Below are 10,608 nucleotides of genomic sequence, written 5' to 3'. Positions count from 1 at the left end.
ACCCCAGCTGACTTCCTGCCCTTTGGGCAGGGGGCTGGACTCGATGATCTCCCGAGGTCCCTTCCAGCCCTGATGTCTATGAAATCTATGAAATGGTAACTTCTTCATGTGTCCCAAATTAAGATCCCTCTACCAACATGAACAGCTAATATATTCTTACAAGCCAAGGAAGGATCTCTTCCCTTTCCCCATGTAAAAAGATTTCAGAGCTGCTCACATAGATGAAAGATGAGTACAGCTTATGAAAAGCCTTCTCAGATACCTCTAGCAAAGGGGTGTTTAAACCTTGGCCTGTGGGCCAAATCTGGCCCCTCGCAATGGGTCAGGCTGTGAGGCTCCCATTGGGTCCAGAAATTTGGAGGACTGTAGGAAGCCCCGGGTCCTGCATGCTATGTTGGGCAGCTGATCCTGGGTGCATGGAGCCAGGCAGGGGCAGTCAGTGGTGCCAGGGCCCAATCTCAGCACGGGGGTCTGGGAGGCGACAGTGCTAGGTTTCAGGATCCAATCCTGGTACATGGGGCCAGGCAGGTACTAGGCCCCAGAGCCCTAACCAGACATGTGATGCTGGGCAGGAGCAGCGCCTGGCCCCAGAACCGTCTGGTTACATAAGTACTGATCCAGCCCACAGACTGGCTCTGTACCACTCATCTAGCCCACAGGGCCCAAAGCTTGAGCACCACTACTTTATAACACTGCAAGATGACTAGACAGTGAGCCATAATTAAAGCTTATGGTACTACACCACTCACTTCCCTCCTTACATAGGTTCACTACATTTATGTGTTCTGCCCACCTAGTGTACATACAGACTGTAAGAAAAAAAAACAAACAAACCTGATGAAGGGCCAGTATTTTAATAAGTCTTTGTACAGAGTAGCACTTTAAGGTTCCAACTCCCTGGCTGAGAGCTTTAGGTACTACTGCAATACAAACAACTTAAAGCAGAAGTTTCTGAACTTTTTCTTCTTGCATGCCCCCTTCCAGATTTACCAGCTGCCTGTGTACCCCTACCTGCAGACATTTTATATTTGAACCCCTTAAACGCCAAGTATTATTATCATGAAAATTAAATCTGCCATTACATAATTTCTCCTGTGTACTCCCCAAGAGATGTCTTGCACACCCCCAGCGGTATGTGTGCCACAGTTTGGGAACTCCTGTCTTAGAGTTCATTAAATCCAGTAGGATTCACTACTGGGCACTAGATGTTGTTTAAAAAATGGAAACAAAATAGTTCTTAAAAGTGATTCTTTTGGGGAATATGACTTATTACTGAAGATTGCAAGATGGACAAATTCTGTTTAAAGTAGATTACTTCAAAAGGTCAAATAATTGTAGTAAGATACCATGAACATTCAACTATGTGCACTAAAGCTTCAGATTATGAGTACTTTTATAGTCAAGCATGACTAGATTTCTGTTTCCAGTCTGTGTTGCGTAACGTACGATTTTCAGTAAAAATTTAAATGGATGGGAATGAAAAGGGATAATCCTTACAGTAAAAACTGCAAGCGTTGGAATCAGACATTTCTATTGTTTTCTTTAGCTAAAGAATTCAAGTCAGGTATTAAAGGAACAGACACTAATGTCCAGAGGAAGAAAAGGCTAAAGGAACCTTACCTGAACACAAAATAGTTGGGGCAACAAACAGCCATTAGGGATGAAGATAGTAACCACAGATGAATTTAACAGGCATGTCAAGTGATAGGAAATGGTAAAAGGAAGAAAATTTTAATAAAAAACAAAATTGGGGAAGAATCCAATACAAACCATCAGAGACAGAAGGACTATGCTTAAAGGAAGACAGTGCTCATTTTCCACTGAGCAATGCAAAGCAGTCAGACTATCCGTAGCGAACTACTGGAGAATAGCCGTCATAAATAAGCTTCCTGTTTCTATAAAGCTGGCAGAGCTCACTCTGTGGGTACCAGATGGGGTGTAGCATTATTCTGCTCCGCCTTTCACTGGCACAAGATGGAACAGATCCTAGGCTGGGTTTCCTGACAAATCTAAGCCCCTCAGCCAGAGAGCTGTATCCATAACCTGCATCTCTCCTATACCAAGTGGAGCTCAGATATATGGGAGAATTGGGCCCTATATGAAACTGGAGCCATGAAACAAGACATTTGTAACACTGGCAGAAAAGTAAGGCCCCCAGAAAAAATGCTTGAAAAAAAATCTATATTACAGCCAACCTGAATTGCTGAACTAAGAAACCAACAGTATACCGAGTGTCAATTCACAACAGTTGACAGGTAAGAATTGGTTCAGGAATGTAACACTAATAGGCATGCAAATTATTATTTTTTTAAAATAGCAAATGTGTATATGAGCAATTGCCATTTTTAATGGTAAATATGTATATGACCAAAAAGTACCAATTATCTGCACAAGTAGTCAGTCTTACATGTACGAAATTACAAGCAATAATGCAGCACAAAGCAAGTTATTTAAGGAGGCTGATAAGTAATTAAGAAAAAGCTTACACTGTTTGTTGTAACGTTCAAGGTTTTTCTCAATAATCTTTAAGGATACTACTTACTCCCTTTAAGTGTTCACAGAATGCCAGATACTTAAAGGATTTGTTTTGATGATGGGAAAATAAAGAAAACATTAAAGTTGTACATAAAAAAATCCCTCTTGATAAATACCCTTATTGTTTACCCTATGCTTTGAATTCCAAGACAATTTTATGAAGCTCAAGGGACATATCTAAGTACAAACAAAAGAAAAAAAATATTGAAGGACACAATTAAACTGATGTTTCCCTCCATTTTTGCCTACTACCATCGATTGTGGCCATTATTTCAACTGAAAGCCTATAAAGAAAGCTTCTCAATTTTTTAAAGATAAATAGCCTACTTGTGCAAACTTTATATTTGTTCAGAGTCAACTATAATGTGCATGCTCAAAAGCAAACAAAAAATAAAAACTAATAAATTCTTATGAAGCCACAGGGCATCCCAACACATCCTTTTTCTTGGATGTTCATTACTTGCAAGAGATGAAGTTGCACTGTCTGAATTTATCAGAGTTTAATTTAAGAGATCTTAATGGCATAATATTTACAGATTCTAAATTGTCTTTAATCCTGAGGCAAGTTTTCTGGGCATGGAAATAAAAGCTATTCAAGGGAAATAACTCCAACTTCTGCCAGTTGATTCTGAGACAGGAAAGTGCTCCAAAATTACTAACAACATCCAAAATTCTGGGAAGTGATTGCATTGGGTCAGTCAGTAAAAGCAGAATAAAGGGCCACTAGCATAAAGCAAGTTAGCTGAGAAGCACTTCTGATGCCTGTTGAATAGACTTCTCTTCCTCAGCCCACCAGAACAAGTGTTTTCCCCATGCATCAGTCACTGTCACTAAAGACTAAAAGGTGCACTCTGATGTTGGAACCGGTACAAAGAATACTTGCATGATTGTAACTCTTAAGAGAGCAAGGAAATGTGACTTGCGCTAAAAAAAAAATGTAGATTTCAATACAGCAGCTTTGCGAATCTGTGAATTCCACTAAAGTCAATGGAAGTTTTGCATTAAGAATACTAGTAGGGTACCATCCAGTTTTACTCAATATTCCAGTTCCTTCTGGGACACAACCCAAAGCCAAGTGAAGTCAACAGACGGCTTTTAGGCCTGCCTGGCCAGATCTTCAAAGGGAAGAAAACATCTAGAAATGCTCATAGGTACCTAGCAGTATTTTCAAAAGGACCAAAGACCCTGAAGAGTTAAGACAGCACACTCCACTCCATGACAGTTTATTCTGAAAAAGGTATATTATTGACAAGTGTCATGAACATTTAGCAGGCTAGAAAGAAATGTTATGGATAAAAGGATCCACGTTTACTTTTTTCAAAAGTTATTTAATGTAATTGAATGAACAAGAACTCCTGTTAAAACTAGAGATAAATATTTAAACTGGTTTCACACAAAATTATTTAGCCTGGAAAAGCAGACTTCCCAGTACTATGGTTTTATTACTCTATAACCTACTGATTTTACTGAATTTTTGTAGGAAAAAAATCCTGCAAACAAATTTGCTATACTCAATGTTAAAATTAACAAAATGGTATCAGAAAATACCATATGAACAATTTATTATCACCTTCCTCAAGCATTAACCATTGTAGGTAGATGCAAATAAAAACCTGTAAGGACTCAGGTAACTCTTCTGATTGAACTATATTGACCATCAAAATAATTAAATTAATATCAATATTTTTGCCTGAAAAATTCTATTCTGGCATCCATCTCAGGAAAATGAGAAGGTGCATTTCCCAAACCAGAATGTATAATTTGGCTGTTGTATTTTTCCTTCCCTTAGTGGAAAAAGCAATAATCTTACCATATGAAGTCACTTTGAAGGCATCTCAAATAAAGGATTAAAGACAGGACATTAATTTATTATGAAGAAAGAAAATACTATTTTATAAAAGAATGCAGACTGTAAAACTCATCCAAGAGGCAGAAGTTAAACTCCCCTGGAATGACTTCACCCATGGATGTAAACTGAGCACTCCATAACAACAGGTGACAGAGCAAATCATCCTCAGATGGAAAACTATTTCAGCAGCCTAAAAAAGCAAGTTTTTTCTCAAATCAAGAAGTCCAATCGTTCAGGAAGAATGACATGGACATTTCTTATTCTCCCTCCATCAGACCCCTCGTAAGCTACCTGCCAACTGAGAAACCAGTCAAACAATCTTGCAGCTCTACAGCACTAAGTTATGATGATGGAAGGGTGTGCTTTAGATCACTCAATGACTATTCTAAACAACTAAGGAATAATACACATTCATTCTGAAAGAAATCCAGCAAGCCATTCGCTACCAGGACAGCAGATAACACGAAACAAAAATAAAGGCTCCTCTCAGATAAGAGAGGCCCCAGTAGTGTTACCATCTATCATTAAAAGGAGTAAAAACAGAAAGAAGAAAACAAGTCTAATGTTGTTAACCAATTACTCATGCTAACTATGCAGCAGTGATTTCAGTTAGCTATTATTTCACAGACCTAACTAGGGTTCCGAGAGTTTAAGTAAAAATACATAGTAACTGGCAAACATATACTTCTGAAAAAAAAACCCAACACTTTATAGCCTAACATTTGCTAACAACATACAATCTAAAATAGTCGTTTGCCAGGAGCCAGAGAATGAAACAGCCATAACTAAACCACAAGCTTCTATTTTATAAACATTTTCAGGAAATACTGAAATCCTTCTGTACCATGCTCAGCTTGAAAGTAGAAGCCTAACATTTTATAACCTATAATAATCCTACTTAGATGTTCTCTGAAACACAATTGCATTCCTTTAATGATACATAATTGTAATTATGAAGAGCATCATCTTAAAAGACCCTGCTTAGCCTAAGAGCCTACATCCGATTCGGTATCTTTAAAAGTCCTCTTTCCAATATTTCTCAACAAGGCTTTTTTTGTGACTTTTGAACAATAAACTATTCACAAGGAACTTGATGTACTCTGGTGTGGTCTCCTGGTCCTTCCCCCGCCACCAACATCCCCTCCCAGCTAGGTGGCAAAAGGGCTCCTTCCACACTGCTGAAACAATGCCCAGTTTAATCACAGCCTTGGTGGGCAGAGCAGCAGTGGATTACTGGTACGCTGCCCAGGACAGAAGAGGCTGTTTAATACTAATCTTACACAGGCATAGATATCCTGGGGGATGAGGGAGAAAACATGGTAACAGTCAGTATTTGTCCCCCTTGCTGCACCCAGCAAGAGCATTGTGAAAGAAACAAGGCTATTCTAGGACTTGATATTTTAACAAACCAACACACTTAAATAAACAGAAAAAAGTTTTAAATATTACACCTGCCTGAACTCCCTAAATGTTGGTTTTACGGTGATGTCGCTCCCTTGAAAATATTATTTTTGTTGTGTACAAAATGCAAACAAGAAAAGAAAGTAATTGACTACAAGGTTCTGATAAACACCCAAAGTTAACCTGGGAAAAATATTCTTCTCATCTCTGTTATAATCATCCTTGTAATCCTAATAAGATCCTGTGTTCTGCTGCTATAGCCTAGAATAGTGGTTCTCAACCTTTTCAGACTCAAGGCACTCCTTGTGAGACTCAAGGCTCCCTTCAAAATATGCCAGCTTTAAGTTTTCACCCATTGTTTGACTACAGTAAAACAACAGAGCAACCTTTTCTGTGGCAAACAATTCTGAAAGATCACAACATGCCAGAAAGTATTTAACCTTCTGGATTTCTGTTTGGGTCTGAAATATGTTTGCATGCCTAACAGTACTAACATTGTGTGGCATCTTGAGGTCTCTTTAAAAGGATCTTGTGGTAACCCTGGCTGCCGTGGCACCCTGATTGCGAATCACTAGCTAGAACCTTGGTTACTACAGCTATGGGGTATGGACATGGGGAGGGGTGGGTCCAGAATTTCCCAAAGTGGGGTACAGAAGCATTAACCCATACTGCAAGGATGGCTGCACCCCCTGCTAGCACAGGCAGACTTTTTTAAGTCCCTAAAGCAAGTGGAAGTCCCTCCTCCCTTCTCTTTACTGCTTAGAGACATGCCACCTCCTCTCATCTTCTTCCTCCTCTCCTACTCACATGCCTGCCTCTTCTGCTTTCTCCACTGATGGGGGGCAGAAGCTCCAGAGACAGCTGGGCTCAGCTGAGGAGGGGAAAGTAGTAACAGCAGGCAAAAGTATTTCCTCCCCACCTTGCTGAGATCAGGCATCCCCTGTCCATCCTTGCTGCTGTTTGTCCCTGTCCCCAGCTGAGCCTAGCACCTGTGCAGCAGGCAGGAACAGCTCTGGTGCCTCCCTACAGCAGGCAGGACAGGGGAAAGGCAGGCAAGGGGTGGGGTGGGAAGGCTCGGCTTTGAGCAGGAAGGGGAAGGGAGGGAAGACTTTCATCTGCTTTAGGGGCCTTAAAGGTCCCCAGAAGCTCCAGTGGTGCATTACAATCCTAAAGTGGAATGCAGTGACATCACTGCACCCCACCTGGATCCACCTTTGGACACATGTACATTTGGAGTCATTCTAAAGGGCAGCAGCTGTTACTTCCCAATTGTTACATCCTCCAGTCCCAGTGTTCGCTCCCTCCCTCCTCCCCATTGGGATATGCACATCATGCCCCAAGTGCAGCACTTGGAGACTTAGGTTCCCAAGAAGGTGAGCATCCCCCCACTTCCCTTCCCCTATGTTCTCAGAGGCACATTTCCTCCCCTCTCATTCCCCATCTGCCTCCCACTGCTGGTATCCCCTGCTGTCCATATCATCTTGGGGGCAACAGAAGATTCTGCCCCACATTGGCTGGGCTGTGCAGGGGCTAGGCTTAGCCCAGAATGGCAACAACAGTAGATGCGTGGGTTTCCTTTCCCCATGCCTGCTCTTGGGCTGATGGGGAACTCTGGTGGGGAGTAGGCAGGAATGGGAACTTGCCCACTTGCTGCAAGTGACCTGGGCTGGGCCATGGCCCTGAGCAACTTGGCTGGAGTGGGACAGGAGCTACCCTTGCCTACAAGGCTGCAGGAAACCAGCAGCGGTAGATGAGGGAGGAAAGAATGGGAGAGGAGGGGACATGCCTCTGAGCATAGGGGGGAAGTGGGGGTGGAATACTTACCTTCTTCAGGACATAAAAAATTCCCAGGTGCTGTTCCTGCCACATAGTTAGAAAGTGGGGCACAGTCATGTCACTGCATGATATGTCACCCACTCTGAATGCACCATAGGCTCCTAATGTAGATGCATCTATACATTATGTCAACAGAGCCTAATCAGCCAGAGGCATAATAGGGCACATGGGCAGCAGCATTTTTACATTCCCCTTCTTACCCACAAAGTGTCTATCCAGGGCTGCTGTCCCAGTCGCTCCCTCCCCTTAGCTACACTACTGGTATCAATGCAGCTTCTGTGTGTGGATGCAGTGTATGTAGCTAACAATTTCCTCACCTCTCCAAACACAAGTTAAACCACCAAAAACCCTCTGCTGTTAACCTAACTGCATCCACACAGCAGTTTTAATGGCATAGCTACGTCAGTTCAAAGGTGCAACTTTTTCCAGTTATCAGCACAGCTATGCCAGCAGGATTTGGTAGAGCACTTCTGGCATTACTGAAGATTTTGTATAAAACAGGACAGTTTAAAATTGATGATGTCCACTAAGTGATGACTTCTTAAATAGTCATCTGAGAGACTTAGCTTCGCTCCTTCCTTAAAGAGGCTGGCTTTCTCTTAAACCTGTCTGCACAGCAGGAAGCCACTTTTGATATCAGCTTGGTTACTTTCCTAAAACCATGCTAAATTTTTCAATCAATTGGTAGGCTTTAATGTCTCTTCACTTTTAGCAAGAGGGTTAATTTTTCAGCTGGTATTACAGAGCTGATCCTTTTGTAATGTAGAAGCCTCTTTCTTTTAAAAAGTATGAATCCATAACATTCATCTCTGTGAATAAAAGTCACCCTTTTTGTCCAAACACTTTGTACCTACACCAGTTATACCTATGATTACAGTAACTAAAACATACTAAAGTGAAAACACTACCTTTTTGCGTTTATTTTTAAACTGTAAACACAAAATGCTAGCACATAAGCAGTTTCATTATTTTGATGGCCAGTTATAATATCAGCTTCTTGCAGCAATTGAACCTCAAAGTACACACTATTCTTCCAGGACTTGCAAAGAAGTCTTATCAGTAAAAGCAAAAAATAAATGGCAAGTTCAGCAGCACACATGCTCCTAGTCAAAGAATAGAACAATACCAACTGGAACATGCTTTTGCTGTTCTCCAACCTGAGCAAAAGACCCCTATTAGCTGAGAAGTCCGCAAAAATATTTTAAAAAGTTTGAATAAAAAATACTTCCCGATTCAAGAAGTCTACGGGCCAACAAGAGGTAAAGTGCTGCTTGACCTGGTATGGCTACTGGGGATGACCTAAATCGGTGACCTAGTGATTGATGGGAAGCTGGGTGACAGCAACCACGAGCTGATCACCTTCACCATCCGCTGTAAAGCTGGCAAGTCAGTCAGCAACGCTGAAGTCCTTGACTTCAGGAAAGCCGACTTTGACAAGCTCAGGAGGCTCGTCAGTGAGGCTCTAAGGACCCCAGGGGGAGGGAACTTAGGAAGAGTGGTTGCTCCTCAAGGGAGCGATACTCAATGCACAAGTTAATTCTGTTTCAGCTTGGAGGAGAGGCAGCAAGAGGGCACAGCAGCCCCCCTGACTCTCCAGGGATGTAGCAGACCTCCTAAGGCTAAAAAGAAAGGCCAACAAAGGAAGGAGGATGGGATTCACTTCCAAGGAGGAATATTATGCACTGCTCCAGTCCTGCAGGGAGCAAACCAGGAAAGCCAAGGCTGCAACTGAACTCCAACTAGCTTAAAGCATCAAGGACAATAAAAAGTCCTTTTTCAAATATGGGGGAAACCAGAGGAAAAGCAAGGGCAATGTTGGATCCCTGCTGAACCAGATGGGACAGCTGACAACTGACGCCCAGGAAAAAGCCAGCCTATTAAATGGGTACTTTGCGTGGGTCTTTCGTCAGTCCCATGGGATGCCCATGCCCACTACAGGACAGGGAGGTCCAGGTGAGGGAGATCCCCTCCCCTCCATCAATACTGACCTTGTGAAAAGAACACCTTGAGAAACTGGATACCTTCAAGTCAGCCAGCCCTGACGACCTATACCCCAGAGTACTCAAGGAGCTGGCGAGCATCAGAGCCCAGCCCCTGGCACAGATCTTTGAAAACTCCTGGCGCTCTGGTGTAGTGCCCGAACACTGGAAGAAGGCCAATGTGGTGCTGATCTTCAAGAAAGGGATGAAAGTGGATCCGGCTAACTATAGGCCCATCAGCCTGACTTCTATCCTGGGGAAGGTCTTAGAAAAGTTTATTAAAGAGGCCATCCTTAATGGACTGGCAGATGCCAACATCCTGAGGGACAGCCAGCATGGGTTTGTTGTGGGTAGGTCTTGCCTGACCAATCTCATTTCATTCTACCTGCAGGTGACTTATCGCCTGGACAAGGGAGAAGAGATTGTTGTCATATATCTTGACTTCAAGAAAAGCCTTCAATATGGTATGCCATGATCACCTCTTGGCGAAACTGACCAATTGTGGCCTTGGGTCCACCATGATCCACTGGCTGGAGAACTGGCTCCATGGTTGGACCCAGAGGGTGATAATTGACAGAAGTCGATTGTCATGGTGCCCTGTGACCAGTGGGGTCCCCCAGGGCTCTGTCCTTGGACCCATATTGTTCAACACCTTCGTTAATGATGTGGACATTGGACGCAGAAGCGGACTAGCTAAGTTGACATCAAACTTTGGGGCAAAGCATCCACACCAGAAGACAGGAGGGCGGTCCAGGCTGACCTGGACAGGCTCAGCAAATGGGCAGACGAGAACCTGATGGTGCTTAACACCGAAAAATGCAAGGTTCTCCACCTTGGAAGGAAAAACCTGTTGCATCTTTATAGGCTCGGCAGTGCTATGCTGGCTAGCACTAAGGAAGAAAGAGACTTGGGGGTCATCATTGACCACAAGATGAACATGAGCCTGCAATGCAATGCTGCGGCTAATAAAGCAACCAAAACACTGGCTTGCATCCATAGATGCTTCTC

At 42.8% G+C, this 10,608-nt stretch overlaps 1 protein-coding gene across 2 annotated transcripts in view; it reads right to left on the bottom strand.

The window, feature by feature from the left end:
• Positions 1-10,608, bottom strand: part of ZNHIT6 (zinc finger HIT-type containing 6) — a 61,959-nt gene that overhangs the window by 26,805 nt on the left and 24,546 nt on the right. The gene's annotated exons all lie outside the window — the stretch shown is intronic.

This window comes from Crocodylus porosus, unplaced genomic scaffold (assembly GCF_001723895.1).
Source record: "Crocodylus porosus isolate Cpor-Errol unplaced genomic scaffold, CroPor_comp1, whole genome shotgun sequence".
NCBI classification, from domain to species: Eukaryota; Metazoa; Chordata; order Crocodylia; family Crocodylidae; genus Crocodylus; species Crocodylus porosus.
Note: the sequence above shows the minus strand (reverse complement) of the source record. Positions and strands in the feature narration are given on the sequence as shown.